The 23,246-nt window shown below is 37.6% G+C and overlaps 1 protein-coding gene across 6 annotated transcripts in view; it reads right to left on the reverse strand.

Moving 5' to 3' along the window:
- Window positions 1-23,246, reverse strand: part of FHIP1A (FHF complex subunit HOOK interacting protein 1A) — a 252,114-nt gene that overhangs the window by 227,642 nt on the left and 1,226 nt on the right. The window lies entirely within an intron of this gene.

Here is a 23,246-nt window from a genome sequence, read left to right on the forward strand (position 1 = left end):
TGCTTAAGACCCTGAAAAATGAATACTGAGCATGAGGTGAAGGGTGAAGGGAGGGAGTACTATGCTTGCATGATTAGCAGCCAACGAGTCTTGTCTTTCTTAGACTTTCTGACTTCCCAAACAAGCAAAATTACATAAACACTCACACACATACATACGAACACACACAGCATCAATCGCCAATTTTCTATTTTCCAAAGTAAGATAATTCATTTGGAGTCATTACTGTTACTAGGCATTATCATCACCACTTAATTTTTAAAAAGGACATTTTAATGCCACAGAAAAAGTAGGAAAGACCTGATCTTAGCATTTTCTAAAGCCCATGAAAACTTCATTATAAGCTTACACTTACATTAAGTCAATTTTGTACCACAGTTCAGCAGGTTTTGCTTGAGCTATGACTTGTGATTCATCCCCTCACCCCCAAGTCATTATTCCATTAGTCCCTTCTCTGAAAAGAGGTTATCATAAAGTAGGGAAAGCAGTATGTATGCAAATGGAATATATAAGAATAATGCAGCTTTGTGGAGCCCAAAAACACAATACAGATGGCTTCATGTAAGTAAGGGCTGAAAAGCCTCTCTGGTCCATTAAGAAAGATAGATCTGGATGGGAGAAGGAGGAAATCCCCTAGAAGACAAGGAAGAAGCCTCAGCTGAGCAGAGAACTGACAAGGGGCACAAGTGTGTGACAGAACTGGGAGGTTCTGTGGAATTTTTCTGGAGGCCAGGATGCAGTAAACAAGGAATCACCAGTGAAAGGAAGCACACCAGGAAGATTAGCTCAGCAGAAGCTATGATTTCAGTAATAAGTTTGGGTAGCTTTAAGTAATTTACTAGGCACTTAGGCAGCTAGCTACCTCCAGTGCTGGCTCATAAGGTTCTGTTTGAGAAGACAGAGGCCCACATAGCTTGTGTGAAAATGTACTGTCACTATTTCTGTACCTAGGGCCTTGCTGGGAGCAACTGTCTACATCTGTTTGAAAATCATCTAATTTGCTCCATCTCTCATGTGACTGCCAATTCCTATAGGATTTTTCTCTAGGTAACACCAAAGTAGTGTCATTGGTGGAAATAAGAAAATCATCAAAGCCAATCATTTTAGAAGAGAATGAGAAATGATCAACAATAGAAATGTCTAGTAAGCAACTGAAGATTGATTCATTTACCCAGCAGTATTTCCTGAGCCCCTACCTGGCACCTACTGTGTGCCAAACAACAAAACAAGGTAAAGATCCCTGTTCCTGTGAAACTTATGGCCAAACATGAAGACAGAGACAACAATACACAGCATAAATACATTAGGTAGTACATAAAAAGTGCTTTGGGACAAAGACATAAGATAAAATGGAAAATAAACACTAGTACTGATCTACACAAAAAAACAACCAACAAATAAAAAAAATAAAAAAAAAACACCCAAACATTCACTGAAGCTAGGAGAAGGGATGAGTTCCCCAGGGAGTGGACCATTTGGTTAATGCCCCATGTAGTTCTAAAATTGTACCATTCCAGATCAAGGATTTTTACACAAATAACATCAATCTTCTCATTTAATTTTGTGCTGGACACTTTTCTAAATCTCCGTTGTGAATAATAAACCCATGTAGTCCCCACAACACTGTGAGGCAGGCAGACTCCAGAGCCAGCGCTTTAACGCCATGCCACCCCCTAATAATTTGTGCATAGCTTCACACAGCATAATCTTTATCATTAATTAGGAAACTAAGACTGAGATTTTTTCATTTGGGCCTAACAGAATTTTAGCATATTTGTAGGTCAAAAATGCAACTGTAAGCTTCATTTGAAGAAAACATGGTTTAGAAGAAAATTTGAAACAGTAAAATATAATCAGTATCATGCTAAATAATGAGTATTTCATTAAATCAAGAAAAGGTTCTTTAAGGTACATTTCAACTACATATTATTTCAAAGACACTCTTTCAGGACTGTAAGCAAAGTTTTTAAAAAAATGAAATTCTTAAGGCAGGGGTTTTTGGGGGTTTTTTTTTAATTGAACAAACTTATGCTTTGGTCTTCAGAGGAAACCAGGGAAAGGAAAAGAAAACAAATGAAATTTAAAAAGCCCTTTTTCTGGTTAATTTTCCTAAGCATCTGAGATTTAGTTTTAGTTAGAAACATGACATTTACCAGTAACATGATAATGTGATAACTGATAAGATGTAACAAATTTTTTTATTTTAAATAAAGGTACTCCTTCTCAACACACCAAATATATATTTTGTAAATTTAATTATTAATTAGAGTGTTACTGACTATGCATCTGAAGTTGGTGATCTTTTTCTTTCAGTTAACTAGGCTCATTTTCATTTCAATGGACTTCCCTGTTAGAGTCCTGACATGTCACGTACTATTACAATTCACTTCACGGGTCTGTCCAGCATTCTTTAGTTATACTGAAATTTAATAGTATAGACTAATAGTTGACTACATCGATCACTGGCTACAGCTCACAACCATTTATCACGACTGTTTGAGAAGTGATGCAATCTGTGTTACACAATAGGAATTATCTACACGGTTTGTTTGCGTGGATATCAAAGCAACTTCTAAACCTTCACTGATTAAACTGTCCCCTCCTAACAAACCCCTTATCTGTTTTCTGCAAGAAGAGAAAATGGATCTTTCTTACAGGAGCAAAGTTGGGAGAGGCCAGGCTCCCAACTGTGACACAGCAGTGTATTTAGATATGACACAAGGAGGGAAATAATGTATGTTGTCTCCTATATTCACATTCTTTTCTCATGGAACATCCTGTTTCATTACACCATATTTTCAAATATACAATCCTTCTGACCTTCTGCATATTTCAAAACCTTCTCTGACGTACTAGGTATTTCTTTTTCTTTAACCCTAACACCACAGAGAGCCAAACCTGGAGCTATTTTTGAATGGCCTACTAATACTCAAATTCAGCCACTATTTGAGTGCCAAGTGTGTGCAAGGCACCATTGGCAGCACTGATTATAAAAAGTTAGATCTTTGTCTTCACGCAGCTTTTAAACTAGTAGGAAAAGATAAGTGTACAAATCACTGTCTCAACAAGGTAGAATGGGCCGGAAGAGAGGTGTAGGTTAGACATTGTTAAGGGTCACAGAAAGAAAAAAGGAGGGGTCAGGGACTCTAAGCTTTGCTACAGCCAACACGTAGAAGGAAATACGATCTCTTACAAGATTCAGTGTCCACAGGGTAAAAATAAACCAGTTGCTCAGAGAAAGAACAACTATTTTTGATACTGACATCAGAAAGAAATTCAACCTATGATTCCTGATGGAAAATTCCGTTAAATGTAATAAATATCCGAAGGATATTTTTTTACAAAAAACAATGGTAAGTTTGAGTAGGGCTGAGAAGCTCTAATGAAAACCAAGAAATTTAACATGAGCATCAGGCAGAAAAGCAGGCCTGAGCCTTCCCATGCCATACCTGCAGCATTTACAGAGAAGATACTGAAGCACCATTGCCACATTTAGAATAACTGTATTTCTTTCTGTGGAATGAGATGGAGTCAAAATAAGTAAATGGCACTGTGTTATTTAACTGACTTAATTTTTCTTCATGCAAACCGAATCACAAAAGATATGTTGATATCAACATGTGACATTCATGTAAATAGAAAGTAGGTCATAAGTCTGAAACAAACAAAAGTGAGTTATATCCAGAATTACTTATATTTAAAACAAAGTTCCTAAAATAGCTCATTAGACATTCACTTGATTCTACAAAGCTTTTTTGTACCACTTAAATTTGTACCAGTATAGGTTTGTGGTCTTCCCACTTCAGAGGAACTGACAGGGAAGTGTGAGGGAAGGATGACACTTTGTCAAGTTTAAAACTGGAAGCAAATTGCTATAGAATCTACATAAGGCAAACCCAACAATAACAGATATCCCTTTACTTGACTATTTTAATTTAAAAGATTTTTGTTATTTTTTTTTTAAAGTCTAGTTTCTCATCTGGTTGCTGAAAGCAAAAGTTTTCTTCTATAGCAGGAAAAGGAAAGATCTTTCTTTAGACAACAGAATCTAGGAAGATGGGCAGTAAGAGGCCAGTTTTTTTTTACCTAACCAGTGACGTATTCATTGGTCCAGAGTGAACAACTCACAAACAGTACATAGTCTTCTGAGGCAGAGTTTACATAAACTGATTAGAAATAAAAGCATTACTGGATCACATTAGCTCAAATTCCCTTAATAACATCGACTCTTAATAAGTTTCCCCATGACCCAACTATGAAAATGTATAAACAGCTGACCAAAAAAATTTCTATTCTGATTGCAAAGATTTATACACATGAAAATAATAACTGATGGGGGCAGAAATAACAAGGTTAATGTGCAAATATTTATTCATGAACTTAGCTCTTGCTGTTGCATCATTTTTCATTTAGTTTTACATTCTTTGATTATATGTACCATTTGCCTAAAAACCATCGATGAAAACAAAGTTCATAGAGAACAAAGAGCATATAAATTTAAAATGTGATGAATTCTTGTATTATGTACTGATCTGTAACATTCTAACTACATCTCATTCATATAGTAAACAGCATAGTGGCATATTTATCCACCATCCCATTCTACAAATAATTTGAGGTGGCTTATGAAAAATGTATGTATTGAGGAAAATTTAAATGATGACAAATGAAAGTATAAATTAGAGAAAAAAATGGGATAAGAGATATTGGAATAGAACTCAAATATGAAGACCATAAGGTCCTACAGTGACTGCAGTTGAGCAGAGATTTTGATTCTGTGCTTCCTAGCAGCCAAGGTGAAAAGGTAAATGTGATTAGTTATATGATTTTGCATGAGGAACAAACATTTGCACTCATTCAGGGAACCAAACCTGTTTCCTAGTACTTCCTATGAAAGAGCTGCTCTAGGAAACACTGAAAGATGTGATGGAAAATTTCCCAACAGTATCACAACAGTAAATGAGGTCACAAAGCTGTTTTTTTTTTTAATGTTGTCCCTGTAAAACTGAACTCTACAATAGAATCAAGATAATATGGCCCAGGTGCACAATTTTTCAAGCAACAATAGTGTATTGAGCTGGGAGTACATGGCTGGAAGCAAAACAGTGTAGCTTAAAAGATTAGCACTAACATACAAGAATAAAAGTAAAAATAAATAGCCAAAATAACAACGGTTCTAAGTTCCATCTTCAGCTCCTTTCTCTGAATAAGTCAGTCCCTGGCAATGTCATCTATGCTATAAGTGGAGCTGCTGAATTATCACCCCAATCTACATATTCAAACCCACAGCAAAAATCTTATTTTCCTTTACTTATCTGAGACTCTTACTTATCTCAAAGCCCCACCACATTAACTCCACAAATCCAAACAAATCTAAGTAATCTATCCTCTCAAACACATTTTTCCATCTGCCATCCTTAGTTTGTCATAAAAATCCTATCTCTTCAGTCATAGTCATCTAGGCTTACATTCTTGGAATCAATTTTTCTCCTTCCTCTCCCCATCTTCCCACATCTAATCAGTAGTCTGCCTATTTTCACCTGCACAACTGCCCCATGGTCTCTAATCCAGCCCCAGGGCACCATCCTAGATCAGATCCCTATTTCCTCAGGGCCATCACATTAGATTCCTGAATTATCTGTCAGTCACCTCTCTCCCCACACTCCAATTTATCGTATCCACTACTGCAAGAATAATATTCCTGAGACTGTGATTATGTGATCCTACTAAAAAGCCTTCAGTGCATGCCATGCCCTCCGCTTACCTGAGGCAACCCATTGTGCAGCCTAACCCCCTACAGCTTTCTCTCACACCTCTAGCAAGTCTGTAAGTCTATTCAGTCTATCTTTCCACTTCTGTTCACGATAACATAGCCATGAGATGCCCTTGATCTGTGCATGTTTATGGGCCAAGTTTAAATGGCTCCTCAGTCAGGAAGCCTTCCCTAACTCTCTCAGCGAGTGGTAACACGTCCTCCTCTCTCCCTTCCCCTGAATTCGTCCAGGGCTGTGGTTCCAGAGACTAATCAGCACATCCTACCATCAGTGTCTTCCCTGTCTGGCCTGTACGTCACACTGCTCCACAATTACCACCCTAAACACCCACCAGGTCCTGTCAGCACGCTGCTTATGGTCATCCTGCAGTTCTCGCGGGAGGATATGCAAGGCCCTCTGGTCAGCTTCACCCACAACATTTATTCATACGCTGATCATTGCAAATACTGAGTCATACTGTAGTTAACTGCTTACAGGTCTGTCTCCTCCAGTGCAAGGATCAAATCTTACCTTTGCAATTTAACATAGCCACCCAGTCACCCTCTGCATGCCACCCTATTTTAATTCCCTGCAGAGCAGGTCTTTTCTCACTCATCTATTGTCTCTCTCAATAATGCACACTCAGTGAGAACACAGGCCTTGCCTGCTTTGCTCTCAGCTGTATCCCAGCATCTAGAACAGTGCCCACTGCATAGTAGGTAATCAAAAGCTTAGGATGAATTGATAGATGACTGATTCTCAGTGTCTAGCCCAGTCCTGGCACACCATAGATGCCACATAAATGTCTACTGAATGAATTCTGTCTTGTGTAAATGTTATTTTTCTATATATTTTATAAGCTCTGACAGCTGGTGATCTTGTACCTCGCACCTAGCAGTGTTTTGCCCATGAGGGGCCCTTGATAAATTTATCTTAAATTGATGTGCTGGCTCAATAAAAAAGCTCAAGTAATTTATTAATTTATCCTCTAAGTCTGAATTTGTGTCATTCTGTCAGTAAGAGCAGCCTGTATTATTTCTTATGCCACATAAGGCCCTCCTCCCACAGGAAAGGCAGCAACATGGAGAGGTTAAAGTCACCAGCCGTGCTGTCAGAGAGGTCTGGGTTCAGATCCCAGCTGTCACTGACTGACTGTATATATGACTGAGCGCACAATTTAACCTCTCCACTTCAGCTTACTCTTTCAAAGATAGGAAACCTGCTGTGCAAAGCAGCCTATTAACTTCACAGCTAAATGAAGAGTCAGTCGTAAATCCTTTATTTCCCTTCTTTACCAGTTTTAAATTCTCCAACTCATGTTAGAATATTTTAATACACCATTGCCTGAACTCCAGTAGGTCATTATTTAAAATAGAAGGGGATTATGTTTACAAGGTATTCATTCTCCATTAACTTTTCATGACCTTACAGCATTTCAGGGCTCACCCAGTGAACACAGGTAACTCGGGCACATTGCTGACATCATTCCTAAGACCTCCTGGAGCTACAGCAAAACATGTCCCAGGAGGGCACTACCTCTCACAGAAGAGTCAGGCTTTTTCCCTTGACACTCCACACAGAAAACAGCACAACAATCAGGTAAGTGGTAAGTACATAAACTGTACCCATTAAAAACACTAAATAATAAGATGACCCCCAAGCTTAACATTGGGTGATTTAGAAAAAAAATGATGATAATAATAAAGGGTTTAATGCTAAAGTAAGTCAAAATGCATTTGACAGTATTCAAATCTCTCTGGGGAACAATAACGCCATTTGAAGGTAGGGGGTGGCTGGCCAGGGCTCACACAAATGTCACTGACTCAGGTCGAGTTTCTGACTTAGTCACAGACAGGATTCACTGAGATTCATGCTGACATGCAGTCTTCTGCACTAACATTGAAATAAGGCTCTTTTTCTAGGTACCTTATTCAACAAAATGTAGCCTGCCAAAGAAGGTATTTAGCATTAAAGCACTCTTTTATTTTAAAGATCAAATTCAAAAGATAGTTCTCTCACAAATCTTGATGTTATTGCTTGGCACAGAAAATGTGTTTGCATAAAGAGGCACAAAAAATATATTTGCATAAGTAAACACTGTCAGCACTGAAGCAATATGAAAATGTAAAACCTCTATTGGCAAGAAATAATCCAAACAAAAAAGCAAATGGAAGCCAAATCTCTGTTGTTCAGGCGCAAAAATAAAAAAACATGAGAATAAAAGGTCAGTGGAACTTCTGTTACTGACCACATGCTAAGGCTTGTCACCAAAATGTTCGTTAGCTTACAGAGCAGTCTACTATTCTGTATCACGTTGATTTGAGTGCATTTTCCCACAGGTGAACAAGCAAAAAGTACACTGCTTATGGTGGGTGCCCTGAACGGAGCTGTGACAAATGTCCTGATGGAAGATAATCTTCAAGAGCTGCATTTATCAGTCCAATATATCCAAAAGTATTCCCACAGATTAAAAGGCACAGATGGGTATGTGTTATTTTAAATTTGGTTACCCCTGTTTAAAATCAATGCTGACTTATGCTTTTGGAGAAAGGGAGTACACACGTTCTTCCAAAGTCAGAGGTAAAAGAATAACACCCAAGGTACAAAGCACAAAGGAGGTTAAGTGCTAGTGGCTGAATCAACAGAAGTATTGCATAGTAGAACTTGGCAAGAGTCCCTGATACCTGTCAATGGAAGAATGTGGTCTCAGTTCTGTGATCTCTCACACTAACAGGGACTTTTATCAAACAGAGAACTCAACATCTAAGGAATTTAAAGCACTTAATAATAGTTAATTCAATCCCTTATTATACTCCTTTCTGGAAAAAAGGAAAGAAAGAAAAGAAAAATTTCTCAAGACTCATTTCGCCCATGAAGGATAAAAAGCACAAAGATGAAGTGAATGAGTACAGAAAGTAAAACTCATTCCTCTGCCTCATGGCCAGAAGCAAAAGTGAAAAATCCTTACAACTTGAAGAGTGGCTTCATGAAAGATTTTAACAGAAACATAGCAGAACCCACATATCCACAGGAGCATTAGCCCCTTCAGAGACTTACTAAACACTTACACAAAAACGACTACCAATGCTCAGAATATTTTAAAAACAACTCCTTTAAGGCTACCTTCATGTATAACATTCTTTTGAAATTTTCAACTGTGGCCAGTTGGGCTCTTTGAAAGTGGAATTTGATATTTGTAGGTTGCAAGTACATTTTGAAAATAAAAAAGAATCATCAAGCAGGATATTTTTAATCAAAAGGATAAGTGCTTTTCTTAGGTGGCTTATAAATTACTTCTAAAGACAATTATCTAAAATTGTTCTAAAATTCCTTCCTAACAGCAGTTATGGAATAAGCAGGCAACTCCCGTCAACAACCTCGTCAAAGAGTGGGCACATTTCACTTTTTACTATGTCTTTGGTGTCGGCATTGTGCATGCACTTAATCAGTTACGTAAAGCTATATCAGACCCATTTTTTTTTCACTTTATTCATTCAACGGTGTACATATGTACTAGGTACTATGCTAAGTCCTTGGGATATAGTGGTGAGCAAAACCAGACCCACTGCCTGCCCTCATATAGACGATTTACAATAGCACATAATTATAACCAGTAAGTCCAATGGGGAAATAAAAAGATACATGTGATATAAAAGTCTGTAACACTGAGATCCAATTAGTGTAGAGAGACCTCTCTGAAGAAACAAGATTTGAGCTGAAGATAAATTTATGGAGTTAACTAATTAAGTACAGGGGCCTGATGGGGACAGGTATGGAGATGGTAGGGTGGAGGAAAGGTGTTCTGAGTCATGAACAGCATGTGCAAAGGCTCTGTGGCTTTTAAAAGCATATGGGCACATTAAAAACTGAAAAAAAGAAAATGGTGCTAAAGTGTTGAGAGCTAGTGTGAGAATGACATGAAATGAGGCTAACCAGGCAGTCAGGCTGGACTGCACAGAACCTGGCACACATTAAGGATCTTTATTTACCCTAAGAGTGATGAAAGCCCCAAGTGGATTTTAAAATGGGAGGTAAGAGGAGAAAGGAAAAGGACACCATGAAATCTACATGGTTGAAACATCAGAAAGGCTGGAGTAAAGAACCAACTAAGAAGTGGATAGGATAGAAGCAGGAAGCCAAACTGAGAAGCTACTATAATAACCTAGAAGAGAGAGCAGGGTTAACAGATGAGAGAAATGAATGGATTTGAGATACACCAAATAATGTAAAATCAGTAAAGGGTTTAGTGGAATTCAATATCATTACTTAGTCAAAGGTAATGAATGCTTTGGTTTTGCCTAAAAGTTCCTTATTTGTTAATTATTTGCAAATCAAAACACCATGCAAGTGTTAGCACTCTTTTTCAATCACCTTTCTGTGCATCTTATCTTCTTTTAGATAAAGAAGAACAGCAAAGAGAAAAACAAAACTTAAGAAATACCTCATTTTATGCAAAAATGTGTGCTCCTCAAAAACTAAAAGAACTATATCTTAAAGAATATTACTGAGTAAATATTTCCTCCTTGCACAAAAGCATACACTAAAAAATGCAGAACAGATTATCATAATATTATATCAAGTGAAATATAAACCACTATCTTACTTCCATACATCATTTCTCCTTTATTACAGCGTACATAAATCGGGTGATTTTACAACTCTAAAAGGATGGGATTTAATAATCACCATCAAGTTTTACAATAAGCCATTTAATAAGCAACTAGAATGCCCAAGAGGCTTTCAAAGATTTAAATCTATTCTTTCACCAATTACTTCAAGCCAAATGGAAAAGTCATTTTCGTATCTATAGTTGACCCCTGAGCAATACAGATTTGAACTATGCAGGTCCATGTATATGCAGATTTTTCCAATAAATAAATTCAGAGAATTTTTTGGAGATTTGCAGCAACTTGAAAAAATATTTCTTTTCTCTAGCTTACTTTATTGTAAGAATACTGTATGTAATACATATAAAATATGAAATAGGTATTAATTGTTTATGTTATCAGTAAAGCTTCTGGTTGACAATGGGCTGTTATTGGTTTCATTTTGGGAAAGTCAAGTTATACATGCAACTGCACCAGGGTGGGGTTAGCACCCCTAACCCTAGTGTTGTTCAGGGGTCAGCTGGATATTACTACAATATGCCATCTCACTTGCATATTGTAGCTCACTTGGACATTTTATGATCACATGAAAACACAGTTGAAAGATGGGCTCTATAATAAAAATGTTGACCTTTTCATGGTTTTATGTTCTTGACCAAAAGATGTCACAATTACTTAATTTGTCCTGAGTCTCCAAAGACAGCCATGCCAGTTCATGCATCACCAGTATTTCAGTACAGAAGAGTAGAATGAGTTATGTACATCTCAGGTCATCTTATATCTTACAGTTTCTGAATTCCAGGTGAAGAGATTTTCATTCACCCTTCGCTTTTCTTGAGAAGCCTAAAGAAAGATATGTCTAAAGAGGTATGAACACTTGAAGGATTAACCAGGATATTATAAGTCTCATTCCGAAATTTTTGGACAGAGAAGAACTGAGATTTATATTTACCAGAGATTAATATGGTATTTTCCAGATTCTGAGAGAAACTGATCAGTAAGGAATCTTGGTCTGAATGTTTACCGTTTTTGTTTGTTTTTACCTTTTATTAAGGAAATTTTCAAACACATACAACAAAAGTAGAGAGAACAGTACAATGAACTGCCATCACTTGACTCAAAAATTAACAATGTATGGTAAACTATAATCTAATCAATTGTAATCTCCCATTTCTACTCCTTGGTTCTGCTGGATTATTTTAAAGTAAATCTCATCTATCATATCTGAGGAAGCGGGACAGCAGGAAAAATGGCCCCCAAAGATACATCACTTGTTAATCCCCAGAAACTGTGAATATTACCTTATATGGTAAAAGATGTGACTATAATTTAGAATAGTAAGGAGGAATTTATCTTGGATTATCTAAGTATATCCTAAATGTAATCACATGTATTCTTATTAAAGAGAGGCAAAGGGAGATTACACACAGAAATATAGAGAGAAGCTGATGTGAGACTGTGCAAAGGGATGCTGCCACAAGCCAAGGATGGCTACCAGCAGCTACAAGAGACAAGAGTTCTCTCCTAGAATCTCAGCAGAGCATGGCCCCGTCTAAGCCTTGATTTTAAATTTCTGCCTTCCAGAACCATGAGAGAATAATTTTCTATTGCTTAATCCACCCAGACTGCGGTAATTTGTTTAGGTAGTTAAAGGAAAATAATGTAATTTCATATAATCTAAAAAAAATTCAACATGTATCTTTAAGAAAAGGATTCTTTTAAAAATAAAACCACCCCCATTCTTTTTATTAGAAAGTCCCTTAATTTATCCAATATCCAGTCAGAGTTTAAGTTTCCCAAGTTGTCCCATAAAGTCTGTACTTGTAATTTATAACTTTATGGTTGATTTGCCCAAATCTAAATCCAAACATGGCCAATATGCATCTTAAGTCTCTTAATAACAGTTCTTGTTCCGTCTTCATTGTTCTTGCCTTTTACTGACAGAACAGAGTAGTCTGTCCTCTAGAAATTTCTACATTCTGGATTGGGCTGATTACATCTCCACGGTATTATTTAACATGGTCCTTTTTTTCCTCTGCCTCTTATAAACAAGTAGTTATATCTAAAGGCTTGATAAGAATCATATTTAGTATTTTAGGGAGAAACTTCACAGATGGTGCTATGTATTTCCTATTGCATCAAATTAGGAGGTGTGTAATATCTGTTTCTCTTTTTGTAAGATTTAGATTGATTAGTGAGTTCAGGGGTTATTAGGCTGATTCATCAGAAACAAAGTTGCCCATCAGCCTTTGACCTAATAGTTGCAACAATCACTGATGACATTCCCTAGATCTGTTATTTCATTAGGGTAACAAAATGATAAGATTTTATTCTTCTGCATTTATTAGCTAGAATTCTTCTAAGAACAAGATGTTGTCCAAACCATCTATTTGGTTACTCTAAAATACAGTTTTTTGTTTGTCTGTTTTTTATAGGAGTGGTAAGATAAATGCTTGATAACATCTCATTCTTAAGGGAGTGCCAGGAAGGACACCTGTCTCTTGAACACATAGACCACCTTGTCTACAATCAACTTCTCAGCTGCACTGAACTTAGTCCTCAAGTTACGAATTCAAATACTACGTCTACAATACGAAATCTTTTTTTAAAGAATAAAAGCCAAGATTCAACAAAACTAGGTCAATTTGATGCCAGTTATGAGTATTTATGTCCTACTAGATCAGTCCAAACTCCACAACCAACCACTCCAAACCACTCACTCTGCGTGTACTTTATCCCATTTCACAAATGCAAGTGCCTTCCCATTCTAGACTCCGTGCCTTTGGTGGAGTGTTGTACATACCTGCCTTTCTCCCTGAAACCAGCCAGAGCTCTTCCCCATTACAAGAGGGCAGACCTCTTACTCTTGCTTCCCACACCCCTCCTTTCTCCTGAGAAGGGCACAATCCTTCTTTTAGGAAACTGCTCCTTTTCCCCACCTCAGCAATGCATTTCTCAGTGGGGCTGCCGATAACCAGATAACCCATGCCCTGGCCAAAAGGACAAAGCTGTCACCCATGCACAGCCAACCAGAGCCCTTCCTGGGACTCTGAGATTGAGACTAAGTCCCCTTGGAAGGAAGGTCAGGCCCTCCTGGGTGACCCTCGGCTTGCTGGCAGCCATGACCCTGGCCATGTGGAGGAAACTGACAAAGACAGAAGCAGAGAGAAGAGACAGAGAGACTTGGTGGCACAGGAGTTTTCAGTTTGGGCTTCCCTGAGCCTCGCCTCCCTTCTCCCATACTTCGGCCATGGTAGCCAATAAGTTCCCTGTCTACACAGTTTAATTTCTATGATTTATGACCAAAAGAATTCTAGCATAATTCCCACCATGTTCTTGAAGACTACAACCACAGCAACCTCTGCCTTTCTTGTATCTTGTACCTACTTTCTGTACAAGTAATATTTCATTACATACTATCCTGATTTTTTATGTGTCAAATACATATCTGTTGCCACCTCTTGTGGCTTTGCAGGCATATTTGGCACACCTTTTGAAAGCTCCACAACAAACAGTCCCTAGAAACATGACTTTATATGTTCACTCCACAGTGACGTATATAAAATTATGTATACTATATGATAATATAAAGTACTGATCACTACTGCCATGTAAAGCATTTCATGTAAGTTATTTTATTTAACCCTAACAAGAACTTCCTGGGATGGCAATTTATTATCTCCACTTAAAGATGAGGAAGCTAAGGTTCAAAGGAAAGTAGCTTTTTCTAAGTCACATATTTACTCAATGGTAAAGCAGGGATTTGAACCAGATTTACACAAGCTGCACCCTATTTCCACCATGCCCAGGTAGCCTCCTCGCTAGTTACCTTAGCAGAGAATATAATTAATCAAAGACTTCCATTTAACCTCTGACTTTCCACCAACCTCAAAGTACATGTCCCTCTATCATTAAAAATACCATTAATATAGTAATGTATAAACAAACAACATACAAACGTTTCTTTAGACAGTTATAATTTCCCCTAAATTTCTACTGGCAGCCTGAAGACTAAATGCTAGCATTTCTCTTAAAATAATAGGTAAAAATAATGAATATTTAAGACCACTTTGTCAGAACAAGTTGTATACAACTCCCCTGGCAGTGATATTTCAAACGGCAAAAAGATATGTGAGCTCTTGTCAATGCGTGACATGCCTACAGCTCTCCAATTGCTCAGAGGAATATTCCTGTGTCATGTTAGGCACTAATAGTTATTGAGCACTCCCATGGCTTGAAGGCAAGAACAGGAGGCCTTTAGGAAGAAAATGGTTCCAGTTTCATAGCTTAGCAAGGACAGAGGCCAGGAAGACAGTAATGGCAGTTTACTGGTGGAGTATCTGGAAGTCACCAGTTCTCATCCCTACATGATCTGCATCCTTCCCACCAACCTTCTCAGCTCCAGGCTTCTGCCTCCAATTCCTGCTGGACAAGCCCACGTGGAGCTCCTGCTGTCACATCAACTTTGCGGCAACAACAGTTTTTCAGCATTTAGCCAAATACCTTCCAAGTGTCCCATAAAGGTATGTTGGTGGTTGTCTCTTTTTTATCCTTTCTCATTTTGATCACTTTATTTGAGGACCTTGTACTACAGGCACTCTTCTGGGGAACACAATGATTGCTCCTAAAAGGTCAAAAGATGTCAAAGAGATACACTCCTCACATACAACTTGGCAGCAACACAACAAAAAGAGGGGATGCCCGGTACATACTGAAGAATGGTTGCATCCTTTGGTGAGACAAGATTTTGATAACTTGTATACCTTAGTGAAAGACAGGCCCTAGAGAAAGCATAGCTGTCACACATTCAAGAATACCTCAAATGAGATCATACATGTGAAATGCTTTGTAACCACAAACAGCCAAGGGAACTGTAATTCCTTCTGTTACTGATGCAGCTATTACAAAAGCACAGACCTGGGGAATAGGTAGTTATATGGTTTGAAAGACCTAACTAGGTCTGGGGAAAAGGGGTTCTCAGTAACAAGAATAAATGAAGAAAGAGAGACCTTTCAGAGGATACAAGAGATTGACTAGGCAACAAAGGAAATGTGGGGGGTGAAGCGCTCTAATTTAGCAAACTCCTACTCAATTCAACAAATACTGAATGTCAGGCACAGGTCTATGTCTTGGAATATATAGCCAAACATAGCCAAAGAACCCTGTCCTTCAACAGAGTTTTATATTATTATTCCGGGAGACAGCCAATCAACAATACACATAGTAAACAAGTAAATTATAATATAATGGAAGATAGGTGCCGGAAAGCAGAGTAAGAAGGATGGAGAGCGCAGAGGGTTTACAGTACTTGAGCTTAAAAGATGAGCCAAAGGGCAGAATAAGGTCAGATTTACAATGATGTTCCTCATAAACTACATTCAGTTGCAGGAAAAAAAAATCACAAAATCCTACTGTGCTTGAATGAAATTTGCATAAAATTTGATAAATCCATATTACCTCGGAACATACAGCTCATTTTCCATATCTTTTCTCCTTACCCTTGTTCAAAATTATTGACACAAATGTGCTACACGGCATATTTACAGAGGAAGATATGAAAAGACTTAGCCAGAGGCAGAGCAAGGGGATTACAAGAGATGAGAGCAAGGCAGACAACAGTGAAAACAGTTGCAAACTAGTACCTCACTAAAGGGTTAATTCAGCAGGGCTTTATAAGTCAATTTTTTTCTTAGGAAAAATTGGCTCTAGGTCAAGGATGATATATAGGTTTAATTTCTAGTAATAACTCCAAACAACTGGCAGAGTCTCATTGGAGCACTGCATTGACAAAGAGTTCTGAATCCTGTGGGAAATGAATTTGACATTTCTTCCATGGGCTCAAGATGGGAGAGAGTGAGCATGCAAGCCCCACATTTGCTTTTCCTTCCCCAGGTAGGCCTGAGTGCTTAAAAAAAAAAAAACATATCAGTAAACATTCACTGGCCTCCAAGTGAAAAGCACCACCAAGAACAGTGGAGGATTTAGAAGTTTAGAGTTTGGCCCAGGGTTTAAAGGAATTTATGATCTAGTTGAGAAGAAGGACATATGCATAGAAGATCAGACTGGAAGGCAGAAAATAGGCTAAGTTCCTAAACTTTCAGTACAGGAAATTCCTACAGGAAAAGACAGCCAAGAAAGGCTTAATGGAGGGACACAGCCTCTGAACTGGGCTTTGAAGAAGGCACATCACTGAAATAACTAGAAAGAGGAAGGACTAGTCCCAGCAGAGTTGGAGAAAAAGGAATAGGCAGGCTCAGGAATGAGGAACAGACCAGCAGAGCAGCCCAAGCAGAGAATCTGCACAAGGGCACCAGATCACAGATGCCTTGAGTATTAGGGTTCTCCAGAGAAACAGAACCAAGAGGAGATATATATGTATATATGTAAAGGAAATACATAGATATGAAAAAGAAAGAAAGAGATTTACTTTAAGGAATTGGTTCACACAATTATGAAGACTGAGAAGTCCCATGATCTACAGTCAGCAAGCTGGAGAAGCAGGAAAGCCAATAGTATAAGTGAAGTTCAAGTCCAGACTGAATCCAAAGGCAGAGAAGATCGGTATCCTAGCTCAAAGACAGTCAGAAACGAGAGCAAATTCATCCTTATTCAGCCTTTTTGTTCAATGCAGGTCTTCAAATAGATTAGATGGGGCCTACTACAAGGGGAAAGGCAGTCTGTTTTATTCACTCTACCAATTCAAATGTTAATCTCATCCAAAAACACCCTCACAAACTTACTCAGAATAATGTTCAGCCAAATATCTGGACATCCTGTGTGTGACCCAGTCAAGTTTGCACATAAATTAATCATCACACCTTGAGTTGCATCATTACCCAGCAGGCAACAAATACCATGATGAGTGACATGGGCAAAGCTGTACTTTATAAAATCAAACTAAGTATGGCATGAAAATGGATTAAAAAAAGAAAAACTGGAAACAGAAATAAGATAAAAAGTATTATAATTGCCCATGTGATGATAAGAGGCAGATCATCATTAACAAACATGAATAAGATTCTAATCAGTACAATACTGTGCTGGGTGATTAAGGTGCAGGCTTACTCTTGTCATCCTGCAGTTTAATTTGGTGTCAAGATCCAAATGTAGACCAATCCAGCAGGAATTGGAGAAGCAAACATAAGATTCCAAAGGTCAGCAGTAAGGCTACAGATTTAGGAACTATCCACACAGATAAGAGAGCTAAACTGAGTTGCTCCTGACCCGCCTGTAGTGAGTGACAGATGTGCAGAGGGTGGCAGGTTGAGTCAGTCAGGCTTAAGTCAGGAAGCCTCATCAAAGTTACTCATTTCGTGATTCACGATGAAGGAATGTTCACTCCTCAGTGACAAACTAACCCTAAAACATGATCAAGATCAAGAGGTAGGACTGCTTTAAGGGGGAAAAAAAAAAGAGGCAGCAACACAACACAAAGTCCCCAGACACCTAAACACAAGTTACAAGCTGATTCATCTATAGCAACTCCAGGGTCTACTTTTCATGTAGGACATGCAAGATCCTAACAGCACTGCAGTGAGACATGCAAGGAAGAAATTCCGAGAAGGTCAAACTTAATGGAGCTGATAAGAAATTAACATTAACCATTAAGTTTTTAATACATCTCAGGTAAATAGCAGGTAGTCTAGTGTTTCCTGAAGCTAATCAAGGTCAATGAAAGTCCTGTTGTCAGATTTTTCAAATGCATTTAAACTACCACATCTTGCTTAAAACAAGCAAAAATGTAAACACTTTGTGATGTACACAAATAGGTATTTAAAATATTCAACTTATCAAAAAGATGACTTGATGTTAGGCAATAAGCAATAATCAAGAATAATACATTAGTTACGTTTCATCTTCCCACAAAAAGGATCAAAATACTGGTATATACAAACTGTAGAGTTAACCATGTCCTCAGAAATTATTTTATTTAAAAAATCTGTCATACAAAAAATATCAAGAAACATGTTTCCTAGTAATATGGACAGACATCCTCATTTTGAGGATAAACAAATTATTTATGCTTAATGACCTACTAAAAACATATTTTTAAAAAATAGCTTCTATCACTATATACTTACACATGAACACACATTGATATATACATATAGGGTGTGTGTACAGAAATTTTTTTTCTATTTTCACTCTGATATATTACAAAGAATGTCAGTCTAAGGTGAATGAACTCTAAGTACAAGTTCCATGAACACAACAAACAAAATAGAAGACACTCATTTTGAGGAATGATACATAATCCCCCAACTGAATGGTCATGAACAAAGCTTGGACTCAATGAAAATATTAACCAACTCTCCAAGATGGCCAATTCCAATGGCTGCAGGAGTTCCTGAAATATTCCAGCTTCAACGAGTCTGAGTCATAAAATGTAGCCAAAGTATCTTATTTCACATTTTCCACACACAGAAGAGCAAAATCAGTTCCTGACACTTTCTACAAACCTAAAGATCTTGAAATTGACCCATTACCAATATTTCAACAAAGGTCAACTTTAATAGTACAAGAGCTAAAATATACTCACTCTGCATTCTGCAAAACCTAGTAGAGTCTCTCATCTCCTTAATGGCATGTCCTAGAATAATGTTCTTATGAAAATGTTTTTCTTAAAAAAACTATGCTCCATAAAATCTAATTAGCAGCTTATACAACAACTGCAGAGTATTTTTATAGCTGTTACCAATTACTATCTTCTCTTGGGGAAAATATGAAAACCGAAAAGAACCTGAAAGTAAAGAAAGGAGGTGAGCCCTTCCTAAAAGCTCAGAGCCTTTGCTACCATGACCTCATATTTCAGTGTCAGGTCATGTATTCATGATTTCTATCTTTAGTCTTCTATATTCAGAAAGAAAAAAGTACTTACATACTTTTTAAAACAAAGGGTCATTAAAGGAAGTGTCAATTAGAGAAATTTAATGTTTCCATATCTCTGACTCTTTCACAAAAACAGAAAACACTCACCCAAGTGTACTTTAAGGTTGTTCTCTAAAGCACTGTACTTATAAGGAAACATGGGAAACAATTCAAATTTCCAACAATAGGAAACTGTTTAAATAACCCATGATGAATACTGTACAGCCGGATGTTCTGCATGCATGCATGGTCAGGGAACCAGTTTCAAAATACGTTAAGTTAAAAATTAAAACCAGTTGAAAGTTGGACAACTGGAGTAATATTAATAATCACAATAATAATATATATTTAATAGAAATTTGAGGGGGGAACATACCCATTTATAGCAGTTTCTTCAGAATATATGACTATAGTACCCTTTAACTTTCAGTATTACATATTTCTATAATGTTTGAATGTGGATAATATGTACTATGTGTATAATCACAATAAATAAAGATTTTAAGTTAGTGAGGTAAGTGGAGGGGAAGTAGGAGAAAATCTTACATATAAAGGGGAGAACTTAGGGCATTAAAAACTTTTCTATAATAGCTATAAAATATCATCTGTCTCAACCTGTCTTTTGGAAGACAGTTATATCCTTATTCTTAAAGCTTCAAAATTAAGCAACACATAGATATTGGCAAAGGTCCCTTAGCATCTCCTGCTAGTCATAGCTTCTCAGGATAAAAATTTAGCCCAAATTATGGTTTTTATCAAATTCAGCTGAGCAACACTATCAATTTCTAAACAGCTACAAACTGCATGAATGTCTCTAATTCTAATTAAAATTACAAAATTAACAAAAAAAAGTAGAGTCTTCAGACTCTAAAGGCATTTGAAGCATTTATAAAGTGGAAATATAAGGAATGAAAGATAATTATTTTTGAATCCCCAGTCCTGAAACCTATTCAAACGTTGCAAAAAGTAGATAGAAGGAGAAGAGAAAATTGCCTACAAAGGTAATTGTGGGGAAATTTTCACCAACTGGGGAGAGGTGTGAACTTGTGCTGGGAGAGGTTTGTCTCTACAGTCATGTGACCTTAACAAACCATTTAAACTCTAATCTCCTCACCTTCAAAATGAAAGAACTGATAATAAACAGTCGCTGTGGTCCCTTTCAGCTCTAAAATTCTGAAAACAGACCTTTATCCTTGGCAAAGAATTTTTTAAATAATATACATGTACATAATGTAAAGCATAAGATAATAAGTTATAAGGTACATAGTCAAAAACAGCAGACTTCTGACTAGCTCTTCCTCACCCCTAAGTTCCATTCCCCAAGAGAAGCTCCTTCAAGTCTTTTCAATGTTTCTTTCGGTCATTACTTCCATAACTGTAAATCACATATTTATATTGTTATTTACTGTTTTTTTTCCAATTTTAGAGACTACCAATATTTCTTTATTGAATCTCTGGGGCACTTATTCCCCCATCACACCTCCCCCAGTATAGCCACACTGTTGGGATGCCAAGGATATAAAGACAACACATACATACATATATATGTGTGTGTCTGTACATATTACATATAGTCCTATCTCCACTGAGCTCACCTTTTGATTAATAAGAAATAAGATCTCATTTCACATCCAAACACTTCACAAAATGCAGCAGGGAAATAACTAAAAATATAGCCTCTAAATCAGAAATCCTGAATTCAGATCTGAGTCTACCAAAACAGGGTCAAAGTGTGAAAATGTGTTAAGGAAACCCCAGCTCAAAAGTCAAGTCAGGAAGCCATGAATGAAGGGCTGTCAGGTATGTACCACTAGTTTCCCCAGCTTGCATAGCCCAGCAGGAAGAAGGAAGATTTCCTCTCTGACTAGCAATGGCAAGCTGCCCTCGCCAACAACCAATGAGAGGCCACCACCACTTTGATCACCACTTTGATCACCTGTAGCCACTGAGAGGTGCTGCCACCTCAAACTTCATTTTCCTCCCATGAACTTTTGTTCAAAACACTCCCCCCAAATTCCTCCTTTCCTCTATACAAGGATACTCCCCCTCCTTCATTTTTCTGGATTTGCCTATGCTTCACCACAGATTGCCTGCCCTAAATTGTAATTCCTCTGCTCTTCCCAAATAAACTCAATTTTGTTACCTGAATCACTTTTATCTTTTAAAAGGTTGGCAAAAGTTTGTACCCAAAAATTCCCCATTTTCTCTGAATCTCATCTGTTTTCTTCCTGTGTAATAATATAACCCACTACAAAATGGTTAAATCAAAAGCACAAATACAGTACATGCCAAAGCATTTTGTTAATCAAAATCACTTTATAAACATTACTTCCTGTTACTGTCTTTACAAGAGATCCCTACAAATGAAGTTCTTGAAGTTCCTGGTCACTTTTGAGAAGTGTTCCCCTACCTAGCCTAAAAACTAAAAGTTAGAAGTCACTCAGAGTGAAGTAGATGTAATGTGTGTTCGAAGGCCAGAATCTGAGAATCCAGCTCTTCAAAGGTCCTATATATAGTCCTATGAGACAAATGTACATAGAATAAAAAGCAAGGATCTAAGCAGAGATCCCAGAAAGCAATTTTGCTTTACATGTGAGGAAAGAAGGAGAAGCCTCATCAAATTTTTTTTAAAGTAATACAAGAACATAACTTCAAAAGTCACTTCTCTGGTGACTCCAATTTGTTTCTTCTAATAGTACCTCTGTATTTCTACATAGTTTGTTTGTACAGCTGAACTTTGAACAACATGGGGATGAGCCACCAACTTCCGCACAAAAATTCATGTATGATTTTTGGCTCCCCAAAAACTTAACTACTAATAGCCTACTGTTGACCAGAAAGAAGCCTTACCAACAACATAGTCAATCAACATAATACATAACATTATATGTATTATATACTATATTCTTACAATAAAGTAAGCTAGAGAAAAGAAATGGGTTTTCAAATTATTGCAAATCTCAAAAATAAAATCTTCCAATATATTTATTGAGAAAAAAAATCTGTGTAAAAGCAAACCCACATAATTCAAATCCATGTTGTTCAAACATCTGCTGTACATCTGCTTCTTGATTTGGAGACATTATCTACTGACTTCCTATTATGGCAGAAAGAACTTTGCGGAAAAAGTGTTTTGAATCAAACTTGGGAGCTTACCAGGCAGAACTGTCCAGCAATGCATTACTCTGAACAGTCCTGTCGTTTCTAACAGTAAAACAGTCCTTTCCTTCCCAGAGGCCTACATTACAAGTGATACAAGCTATAGTGTCTCTATTTAGAGGCAAGAAGGAAGCTAATCAGACAACTGGGCCTAAATTATTAGGCTACTCTAATAAATCACCTTTTGAGTCTATTCCAATGATGCCTGGATTCTCTTGCTTGCCCTTTCAACCTTCCTCACACAGTTTTTTCCGGTTCCTACAGCTATAGGACAAACGACAAATGGAACTCCAAACTTAATTTATTTCAAGACAAGCATGGACACAGTTCTTAGGAACTCTGTGCAAAGAGACTAACTGGAACTAAAAGAAACCAGATTTTAGTTAGCTGAAAAGTTATCTAAAGCCAACAAGTATGCTGCATTAAAGAGTAAACTTATGGACTGAAACTCCTGCTCACTTTCTGTCTAGAAACCACTCAAGTTCCCCAAACATGGACTCTGGCTGTGGTGTGCTGGGTTTGGGCAGGTTTGGGGACAAGATCCCATGTAGTGCCAGGTGTATAAGTGAACCTGAGGTCAAGCAGGTGACCCTGGCCAACCGGCATGGTACACATTTTCTCTCTTTATCAACAGGATAAAGGTGATTACGGAGGAATTATTTTTCAGTGGCCTCATAATTCCATCAGGGCTGCTGCGGCTATTAGAGAGCAGCTGACTTCCTAATGAGTTGACTATGATAGCAGGAGTGAGCCCAATTTATAGAGATGCAACAACTGGTTGTCATTGCTCACCGCTGCTCCTCCGGGCAGTCTCTCCTCTCTTTGAGGCTCCTGCCCTCCACACAGAATGCTCCCCCTC

Source organism: Manis javanica, chromosome 3, assembly GCF_040802235.1.
Source record: "Manis javanica isolate MJ-LG chromosome 3, MJ_LKY, whole genome shotgun sequence".
Taxonomy (NCBI): Eukaryota; Metazoa; Chordata; class Mammalia; order Pholidota; family Manidae; genus Manis; species Manis javanica.